Genomic DNA, 12,033 nt, shown 5'->3' with positions numbered 1-12,033 from the left:
CCAATCACCTCCAGGGGAAAAATGATCACCCACCCATCAGGCCCCAAACATTGCAAATCAGTCACCTTGTGCAAGTTCTCACATTACAATTCAACACCCTTCCTCACTGCCTGCCACCACATGAATCATCAATCAACTTAAATCATCACTCACACAATCAGTCACTCACCCTTGCAATAGTTAAAGTTACCTCATCCAATCCAAGCACAAGTTGTTCAGGTATTACGTATTCAATCATCTTTGATGCAGGCAACACATTGAAATTTGGGATTGTCAGGCAGTCTTGTAGATAATAAAGGATTTTATGGGACAGCACTTCTAGTGCTCAGTGACAGCAATAGGCATGCGAGGGGACCAGGCATTTTCCCCGATGTCATGCATAAATTGTGGAGGCTTCTTCAAAACACACTGGTGCAAAAGCAAAAAGGCAATTTATATGTGACTAATAAATAAGGTGGGGCAGCATAAATCTGATACAAAAATAATAATCTTCCTCTAGCTATTATTTTTTTTTGCAAAGAGAGAACTAAGTTCAACGAGAATTTTTTTTTAAGTTGTAAGGGGGAACTGGCCTACTTAGTTCGTCCTCAAACTCAGGTGGTTCACCAAGAAGTTGGTCAGCTAACACATTTGGTTCAATTTCGGACCAATTACCGTCCTCTTCCTACTGTGCAGCTGTTTCAGGAACGATGTAATTGTGTGGTATCAAATGTTGGTTCCTTTTTACTCATAGTCAATCTTTCCACATTTTGAGGCGAGAGACTGGTCCTTCAGGCTTGGCAAGGGGTTTTAAATGCAAAGTTAACATGGCTCTGTAGTGTCAGTGGCACAATCAGTGTTGCAGGCCCTCTCGTAGCATTTAATTTACAGGCCCTGGGCACAGGTAGTGCACTCTACTAGGGACTTACAGATAAATTAAGTATCCCAATTTTGGATACACCAATGTGACCATGTTTAGAGGAGAAGCACATGCACTTTTGCATTGATCAGCAGTGGTAAAGTGCTCAGAGTCCTAAGGCCACCAAAGAGAATCTTGAAAAAGAGGAGGTAAGTAGGCAAAATACTTGGGGGATGTCCAACCTAAGGCTGACAGGTCTAACAACTATCCAACCCTTCACCTGCTCAGTCAGTATAATAAATGTCCATTGGTTCCACCAATGCTTCCTAGAAAAAAATAGGAAAACCCTGGCCAGACAACAATGCAATCATGTGATTGGAGGAGTAGCACAGGTCACGTATCCTGAGCAAGCATGAGAAGAGCTACTACCTTCCTCTACCATTAGATTCACATGAGATGTCCATATATGTTACAGGGAGATAATCAGATCTCTGGGTGTTACCTGTATTTGAGTTATGATCGGCTGTCTTTTATTTAGGCTCTGGCGTGGCCTTTAGGTGACTCCCTCAATTGTTCTTGACCATAGATAGCTTGCAACTCCTATAGCACCACATCCCACACATCCAACGTTGTCAATAAATCAAATATTTGGGATGTTTCAAACTGAAGCTTGTTGGGCTATAGCAGGAAATACCTCTTGCAGTTGTGCCTCTTCCTTCTTCCAGCCCCTGACCTTTCTGCAGATATTTCTGTCTGCCTTGGATAATGTAAATGCTGGTCCAACTTGAACATTGCATTGGTGAATGTGTTTAGGGTTCCAGTAGTAAAACAGTATCTGTTTGCTCCAACACAGAGTTCAAAATGACGTACTGATCCTCCAAGAGGGGTCATGTTTGTGCTTTGTCATTGATGGGTTTTCCCTCTCCTTCCTATAAATATGAAAACTTCCAGTATATGCCTTCCAACCCCCTCCCTACAATCCTATTTGCACTGTTGTCACCGTTATCTGTGTCACTACAAAGAAAATTATGATATCTATCTAATTTAGAAGCAATCTCTTTCCAGCTTATGGTCTCAATTTCAAAGCTATAAATTCAAATTCTTTCCAATATATTCAGAAATATGAGATATTCTCAAATGTGTAAGCAGCAGTACCGTGCTCCTCTTCAAGGGTAGAAACTGACATATAAATGCTACTTCAAATAGAATACAATAATTCAAACGTGTGAGCTCTCCTCCCACCTGATTAGTGTTTATACTGTATGCTAAGTAAACATGGCTGCAACTCCTTCCAATGCTGGTACCTGTTCAGATCCCGCATCACCTGCGGTGTCAGTGACCACACCTGTAACACCCATACCCAGTGCCCACCTCTACCCACCTTAACGATTATGTCCTATACCCAACCTCTTATGCCTAATCTCAGTGCCCCTCCTTCTGCTCCACTGACTGTGTATATAATCCTGCCTGCTTGGCAGTCTCCTTTTGTACTGAGGGTACTCCAACATGTGCACATGCTGGTACAGGCTGACCTCTCCAGAAGCACTGGAGTCAGGGAATAATCTGAAAAAACACTGCACCCTTCCAATTTTTTCAATAGATCCAATAAATGTGTTGTTCCAAGCATAATGTGATCGAGCAAGGGGCGGACACAGGAACCAAGTTAGGCCAGCTCTGTTGTGTTCCTGCTGCTGTTATTATAGGCATCATCTTTCAATCCTTTTACCTTTTTGCCTTTTACCCATTTCCTTGTTTTTGGGTATTTGTAGTATCTATTTCTGTCCCTTGTTTTCCTGCATCTCTGTGTCTATGTTAGCCATTGATCATAGTCTCTGTCTGCACTCTTCTTGATTTGCCCTGTTATATGCAGGCTCCTTGCCTTGTGATCTCTATTCCTGTTTGTTTGTGTATACCTGTCTTGCCTTGTTTGAGTGTAGATCTTTCATAGCCTTGTTTTCAGTATTTCAGATCTGTGTATTCTAGTCCTTTTTTCCTCAACCTGGTTCAAGTCCTGCTTTTACTGAGTCCAGTTTTTGGTGTTTCTTGTTCTGTTCCCTGTTGATCTATGTTGTGGTTATATTGTGATTCTGATTGTCTTAGCTTCCAGTGAGACTATGAGGCTTTTGCCCTTGACACAGAGTACCACCCTGCACTCCTTATCCATATGAGATGCTGAGTGTCTCTTGGAATTCTGTGAGATTGATCTGCTCCTTGCGGTCATATGAGATCTTTTCACCTCTCAGATAGGTAATTTCAGAGGAGCAGACAAGCTATCATTTATGATAGTGTGTCTATCATTTCCCTGCTTACCCTACCAGTTGTTTGTACTTGTGTTTGCCCTGCACACTTCCAGTTTCCTGTTCACTGTGTATTCCATTCTGATTTAGTCCTCTGCTTCCGTACTGTTTCCTTCCACTCTTCAGGTATTTTCTTGTTTGAATTCCCTTCAGAGACCAAACATGAACCCAGTTTTCAGTCTTGTCCCCATCTCACCCAATTAGTCGCCTGACATCCTACCCTGTCAGACCCTGAACAGTTGGAGTCTTTTCCGTCCCTGAGACTCTGATCAGGAGACCACCCAACTAGCCCTTGGAGTCAGTCTAGTGGTCCTAAGTTCAAGATGCATGTCCAGTCCTTCTCACTCAGGCAGCAGGGCAGCAGGGCAGCAGAGCAGCACAACAGTTCTTGTGAAAATTCCACAGGTGCAGAGGTTTACTTAAGAGGTGGGTCTGAGGGTCCATTATTAATTGCTGATGCCACTTTGGAGTAGAATAAGTCTCTGGATACAGGCTGCAGGCACCAAATGGTTAGGAGAAGAAAATGCCAACTTTCTAACAATGTCATTTTAAGAATTGTGACTTAAAATCTGACTTTAATATTAAAAGGGTTTTTAAATTGCAATTATTTAGACACCAAAATCAACATTCCTTCTTGTTCCCAATTTAAAGTTATCACTTATTAAATGAAATAAGGTAGTCCAATGTTATCCCATGGGAGATATAGACCTTGCAGCAGTGAAAATCAAATGTAAGAGTTTTTCACTACCAGGACATGTAAAAAGTGTAAAATGTCCAACCTTTTAAATACAAGGCACCCTGCCCTTAGAGCTATTTAGAGCCTACTTTACAGGGTGATATATGTGTATTAAAAAGAAGGTTTAGGCCTTGCAAAATGTTTGTTTTGCCAGGTCAAAATGGCAGTTTAAAACTGCACACACAGACTGCAATCACAGGCCTGAACAAATTTAAAGGGCTGCTTAAATGGTTGGCGCAATAAGTGCTGCATACCCACAAGAAGCATTTAATTTACAGGCCCTGTGTACCTGTAGTACCACTTTATAACAGACTTTCAAGTAAATGAAATGTGCCAATTGGGTGTAAGCCACTTTGATCATATTCAGAGGAGCGAGCACAGGAACTTTAGCACTGCTTAAAAGTGCACAGAGTCCTAATGCCAACAGAAATTAGATTAGCAAAAATGGACGTGTAGGGCAAAATGTTTGGGGGAAGACCACCCTAAGGCTGTCAGGTGTAACATCAGTGATCAGAATATTACCTCCTTCCAGGTGGGAGAGAACCGGGCCTTCAGAGTTGTTCTGGTTTCAGTTTCCGAAAGAAAGAGTTTCTATTGGAGTGAGAGTTAGTACCATGCTATCTTGGATTATTCTGGTGATGCATAATGTGAAAGCAGCATTTGCAGTGAAGATAAATCCAAGTGATTTTACATTGTTATAATAGTTGGGGGTAAAGCAATCAAGGTTGATGTCAATGAGCCTGTGAATCTGTAGCTCGTTGATACCATTGGCTAACAATGGAATTGAATCTTTATCAGGAGGAGCTTTGGCTAGTTGTTCTACAGTCCTTTTTTAATTACTCTGACAGGTTCCATGTAGATGTAAAAGTTGATGGGGGAGAAGACAAAGCCCTTTGACTGGAGTTTTTTTTTTATCTAGTGGTTGCTATCTGTATAAGTTGATGGTAGTTGCCAAGGTAAGAGGTAAGCCATAACAAGACTATGTCATAGGGGTCGCTGCATTTTTCCTGGATGTGGTTCAATGCATGCTAATTTACTGTGGTTTACTGTGTTGAAAACTGCAGAGAGAGGTTAAACAGGATAAGGAGGCAGGGCTCTTTACTACCACTGATGACGGAGAGTGTTGTTGATTACTTGAAGAACAAATACCTCCTTGCTGGAGTGTGATCTTAAGCCAGATTGGTGGTCTTTTAAAACACACAAACTCTATTTCATCAACCATAGTTCCCCATCAATTGAAAGGCTATTTAAAGAAATACACACAGAGTTAGAATAAACGAAAACATTTTTTCAGATGAAAACACACACAAACAAATGTCTTTTATTAGTTTTATACTGGTTTATTTTAAATCAGACAAGCATACTCCCTGCTATCCTGGTTGAACTCGTTTATCATCCTCAACAGTCCATCTGTGATCAAGTGCACCAACTGCTCACTCTGCCACGGAACCAAGCTACACCCAAGTGGAGAGCCCCTATCTTGGGCTGCTTGTGTTTTGGTTCAGGGAGGACCTGACTTGGCTACTCAGGCTGAACTGTTATTATTGGAGCAGGTTCAAAACTGCTTTGCATATGGCTGGGTCAAAACTGAGATGGCATGGTGAGCAAAAGAAAATTGGGTTGGAATGCTACTTCGAGCAATTGCCAATGGTTAGACAAATTCCAAGCATTTCTCCCATCACCTTTTGTGTGTATGACTCTACAGACTTAACCACTGAAACCCCCTTCTCGCCAGCATACTAAAAGCATATCTTGCTCCTCCAAAAACTGCCCTTGTGCCTGTAAACCCATTTCTACTACATCAATACTGTAATTTTCACTTAAATGTTTCAATATTGAAATTAGGTGTAGCCTCAAAATGCCCTTAGTATACTCAAAGATAAGTCTCAAATAAACACACATTTCTGCAAACTCCTCTTCCATACCTTCATGCCCAGCTGGGCAGGGGTGGCTGCAGTAATATGTGAAGTTTCAAGAGGGGCTCAAACATAGTTGTTAATGAGGGCAAAGGTTGCCATGAGGATATAGGGGCATAAGAATGAGCAGCAGAAGCTCAAATAGTGGGATGGTGAGGGTGAATGAAACATTGGAAGGGCATAAAGGAATGGACAAAGAGGCAGCTTAGATTGGGTCAACAAGGTAGAGAGAATTAGGCATTGCTGGAAAATGTGTGCAAAGGAGAAGATGAGGTTTAAGTCATGTTCTCTATTCATCATTATGCAGAGTAAGATCAAACAAGGAATCATCAGGTACCTTGCGCTAATCTTCAGCCAGTGCATATCTTGCACCTTGAGCAAGAAAATCAATACCAATGTGCTTGCCATAGTCAAAGTTTATTTGTGACTGAGCTAGATCCACCAGGAGATATACATTCCTGTAACTATATAAACTAAAAAAATGTTTGGACCGAGAAACTCATACACTTACATTCATACATGCATATGTGATCCTCCATATGATTGAATTAATGATTTCATGCATTGTGGTAATGTATGAATTTCATCACAGTGACTGCTTATTACTTTATTTATAAAAAATTATATTTACTTATTTTTTCATATAGAATGTGCTGGTTACCACAATGTCCTATTGACAAGACACTGTACCCTCAATACCGTATTTACATGAACATAAATTGATTCATGAGAAAAAGAAAAAGAGGGAGCTAGCAAGAGAGAGAGAGAGAGAAAGAGAGAGAGAGAGAGAGAGTAATCCAATGGACAATGAACTGTGAAAATTAATTCAATTATTTTCTTATCAAGAAAATACATGCAATCGATAATTACTTTTTGGTTGCTCTCATTTATGTTGATGCAAATTCGGTATTGGGTACCTTGTCTTTTGTTCTTTATCCTTGCCAATAGGACTAATTATTGCTTATATAGAATTGAACCCAAGTCCTTTGGCCTTTAGGGTTATCCCATTAGTTTGGAATGTGTTACCACAACGTAACATTAAAGTAAAACAATTAAGGTAACACTCTCCTGTTAGACACTGCTTTGACTACAGCACACAGTCCATGGCCCTTGCATTTATGCATTTATTATTGCCCATGTTTTGTGCAGCATCAATTTTGAATTTGTGAGACACTGAATATGACAATTTTACTGAACTCTATCAACCAAATAATGTTTTGGGGTATTTTTTATATACCCACAGACATTTAAATTGTGGTGAGTGCAATTCTGCAATTATACCACATTTGTGATTCATTATTCTAAGCATAGGTTTTGGGATACCATTTGCTTGCATGTTTTCACAATGCAGACCACTGGGTACCTCAAATGGTTGTATTTCAAGTAAATTAAATCCCATATTTTGTTGTGTGGATTTGTTATGAATATTGTGTTTTTCTATTCTGGGCATTCTCCTATTTGAGTTACATGTGATAGTCAATTAATCATAATATTGAATGCGTATGATTCGTATGATGTAAGTTTAGCTTACATTAATATGGACTGCAATGTCATAATCAAAAACATATTTGCAGAATTTAATCTAATATACTGAATGCTTCATTTTACTTTAGCATGTTATTGATTTCCAAGAGTTTCTTGTTGGCTGACAACTACATGTCTGATTTTTTTGTTATTCAAGAGAACACAATCTCATAGAATGAAAATAAGTGAAAGGGCATCAGGCTACTTGCTGTTAATTGTTTCTACTAAGTTTTTAACAGCGATATTATGTTATTAATGTCAAGCATTGATGGAGAAGGAAAGAGTCAAGCCTTCACACCGGGTGGCACAAGGTCAGGCTGCACAGAATCATGGACAAAATGTACCATGCTTTTTTGCGGTTGCATACAGCCCGATTCACAGAATTGGGATGTTTGTGATTGCAAAAGTTCCTTTTCGGATGTACAAACATCAAATTAGGATACAATAACATGCTACTGAATCTCAATGTATATTTTTCACTAAATATCAATTCTGTATTTAGAAGGGTCATCCCTTCCAAATACTGAAAATGTAATGATATATACTAATGTTTTGTGACTGAAATCCTGTCTCAAACATTAATAACTTACCAACTAAAAACATGTAGTGGTAACCCATTCCCAAATGGTAAGGGGGCTCATTGTGATCCCTTCTCCTTTGTAACTGTAAAAAAAGTTTGAGTAAGAGGAGTAAGTGGTCCACGGGACCCCTGTGTCTTCTTAAACAAAGATAAAAGAAATATTTGTTCTTTTTAAATGCAGTCCAGTTCCTTTTAAGAGAAACTAACTGCAGTTTAAAAAATACATTGCTTTATTAAAAAGCAGTCCAAACATGGTTGTCTGCTGACCCAAGTAGACCAGCATCCATGTGATGGCAGCAATTCCTAGTGAGTCTCAAATTGCAAGCTACCTCATTATTATTCATACGGTAGGTTAATTTGGAACCCACTAGGAATCGAAAAGTTTACATTTATAGTTTTATACGTTAGGAATAGAAATTTCCTAATTGTAATTCGGACAAAATCTCAAATTGGAAGTCGTAATTCCCAGTGTTAGAACATCCTGCCCCATATATCCAGTTCCTATTGAAGGCTAGCAGAACAGGAGGCACTTAGCCTATGTTTGATGACTTATCAGTGTAGCCAGCCTTGTGAGGCAAGAGTAGCAGCTCTTGCTTCTTATTAAACATCAAACTTTATTGTTCAAACAGGTATGCTCATGTGTACCATCAATGAAATTCGCAATAGGTTATCTGCTTTTCTAACAATAGAATAGTGCTTAGAAGGAGAAGAATGAGGGCAGGATTGCTATAGATTAATCAAAGCAATCATATTTGATTAGTATCAATTATTCAGGGTTTCAGTAACCGTTGCTGCTGCCATAATATTTATCGTCATTGTGGTTACAATTCATATTCTGTGCACTATACTAGAATTTTGATATTAAAATAAATATTTTAAATATATCGTTTGTGTTCTAGTGTTCTTGAGTGTGTTATTCGTTAATTAAAGAAGCTTTTGAGTTCCACTGATTGTCCCTGTAACATCTCATGTGATTGATCATTAGCTAGAAAGGTCTTTTGATAAAATATCAAGTTTGATATAACATGGGGCATAAATATTGTTAATAAACATTGTTACTACCAAAAATATTGTGGGATAGAATTTTGGTTTCTTTTGTATATAATATTGTTTTCAGGAATATTTTTATTTTTAATATTGTTTTCTTTAATTTAATTGTAAAATATATTGTTTTGTATTTAGCTGAATATGTTTTAGATAATATAATAATTTTAGGTGTTACTAATATCAATATTTTCATTAGTTGTTTGCAATTTTAAGTGTGTTATTAATTTATTTTTAATTGCAATTTGTTATTTATAGTGTAGTAGCGGTTTGTTGGGTTTGTAGAGATATAGGCTTGGAAGTTAAATTATAAAAAATGTAATGTAATTAGGTTTTTATTGTAGAATATTTAATTGGTAAATTATGTCTATTGTTTAATTGTTATATTATATTTAGGGCCCGATTCTGTTCCCATTAGGAAAGCCCTCCTAACAACTCGGTTCTGGAGAGCTTTCCAAGCTAATCGAGCCCCGGGAGTCAGTGCGACCGATTCCGATGCATCCGTATAGTGACGGACTCTGTTCGCACGGACTCCCATTGAACTCTATGGGAGCCTGTCTACCAAACTTGTACACAGGCTCTCATTGCAAAAAGGGGTGGGTAGAGAAAAGCGTGCACCCTGTGGTGGGCATCCCATGGTGCCCGACACACTGTGCATGCTTAGATCGGGGGGATCCATGGGCACCCACTGCAACTGATTCAGAGGGTCCGAGTAAAGGGGGCCCCCCCAAAGTCTGATTCCCAAAGATGTTTTGTTTCGCCCAAACCGAGTCCGTACGGCTGTCAGATTTGGGCATCGTACTTGCTCGTTTGGAAGCCGGGCCCATTGCATGGCACGATTCGGCACCGAACGACTCGGACTGACAGGATTGGGTTCGGAAATTATTTGGTTCGCGCGTGGGAGATGTTCGCATCGTATTTGGTCGTTCGGAATGGGATACGATTCGGTCAGAAACATAGGCTTCGAATCTGATTTGCTCGTTCTGGAACCCATCTTTATTATTCATATTAGTAAGTTATAATTCAGTAGCTGGATGTTGGGTTGTAGGGCAATAGGGTAGGAAGTTAGATACAATGTGTTTTAATTAAATAATTGTTATCTTAATTAAATACTAACTATGTAAATTGCTTATTTTTATAAATGTTTAACTCTTGAAGGGCCATATGTAGGAAGCCTAATACCGGCCGGTAACGGCCGATTTTCGGTAAATATACCGTTACCGACCAGTATTTAGGCTTTTGCTATGTAGGGGGATCATTTCAGGATTCGGTAATTTACCGAATCGGTAAAATTACCGAATCGGTAATTTTACCGATTCGGTAAATACCGAATCCTGAAATGAGATGTAGGGGGAGTGTGTCGTGGGTGTGGGGATTCGTTATTTACCACCAACTAAAAGTTGGTGGTAAATGACGAATAGGTGTAAAAAAGCATTTTTGTGCACTTTGAAGTGTGCAATGTGGCTGACATACATGCCCTTAGGGCATGTATGTGCGCCATATGTGCACACATGGACGAATCAGGGGTGCAACAGGGTGTCAATGTGACACCCTGCCACCCATGATGATGCCTCCCCCATTACCGATTCGGTATTTACCGATTCGGTAATGGCTACTGGCTTCCCATTCATTCCTATGGGCCTCCAGGCCCATAGGAATGAATGGGAAGATAGTAGCTATTTCCGAATCGGTAAATACCGATTCTAAAATACCGCAACTTACCGATTCGGTATTTTTTTACCTACATTACATTTACCGATTCATAAATACCGAATCGGTAAAATTCGGTATTTAAGAATCGGTAAATGTAATTTACCTACATATGGCCCCAAGTGTTTTACTTTTTTGAATGTGCATTTTAATTTTGATATGTTTATTTTATGCATGTCTTTTTTAATAGTGGTGTTTTTTTCTGGAAAATTTAGGTTATAGTATTTTAATGACTTTGTTTTTATATGTGATCGATTATTAATCATTGATTAAGTATCATTTTATGGTTGTAATTGTTATGTTAATTAGTTTGTTTTATTTGAATTATTAAGTCATTCAATTATGAGGGTATTTTAAATTTTGTCTATGGATTGATTTCTGTTCTTATATTTTTTCTGTCTGATAGTAATATTTAAATTATATTGTTTTAGCATTTATTTTACAATTTTGTCAATGTTTCTAGTTATGCTGGTGAATGTCATAATTTCAATGTTTAATTCATGTTTTAAAATGTGTTCATATTTTTCTTAAATAATATATTATTTATTTTGACTATGTACTATAATTTATTTATGTTGTATTAGGTATAGAAATAATTTTTGTAAATGATTAGGACTTTGCTTTTACTCCTTTCGAAGTCCAACACCTTCCCTACTTTTGTTTAGACTGGAGTGGGAATATTAAATCTAACCTCTTCAAAGTCCAACATTGTCCCTATTGTTGCTTAGACTGGAGTGGGAATAGTAAATCCAACACCTCTGATGAACAATGCTTTCCCTATTGCTTAAACTTGAGTGGGTATCGTAGACCAAACGCCTCCAAAGTCCATCACTTTCACCAATGTTTCTTAGAGAACATGTTTAGTATTTTTGCTAATGTTGTTTATTTCTTTAAAATATTTTGGGGTTTCAAAATATTTATATTAATGTTTAATTTGTTTTACTGTTAATATTTAAAATTAAACTATTTTAAAAATGAGTTATTTAATGCCGTGAAGGTTTCATATATATATATATTCCAACATGTGACCTTCCCTTCCCATAAGTCACGAAACGAGGCACGCACTGGCAATGGCAATGTAAGTTTGCAAATTTATTTGTCACACAAATTCAAATGGAAAAAATATATATATATATATATTTATATATATATTTATATATATATATATAGATATATATATATATATCTATATATATATATATATAGATATATATATATATATCTATATATATATATATTACCTACTGGCGGTCGCCAGTAGGTAGTTATAGTTAGGACCCCTTTTCCATAGGAAATCCGCAACATTCTATTTTGAATAACTTTGGCGCCGGTCGATGAATCCTCGCGAATTTCTCAAAATAGGTGGGGCGCTACGCTCCGCTCCTACC

The sequence above is a fragment of the Triturus cristatus genome, chromosome 3_2 (genome assembly GCF_964204655.1).
Source record: "Triturus cristatus chromosome 3_2, aTriCri1.1, whole genome shotgun sequence".
Classification (NCBI taxonomy): domain Eukaryota; kingdom Metazoa; phylum Chordata; class Amphibia; order Caudata; family Salamandridae; genus Triturus; species Triturus cristatus.
Note: the sequence above shows the minus strand (reverse complement) of the source record.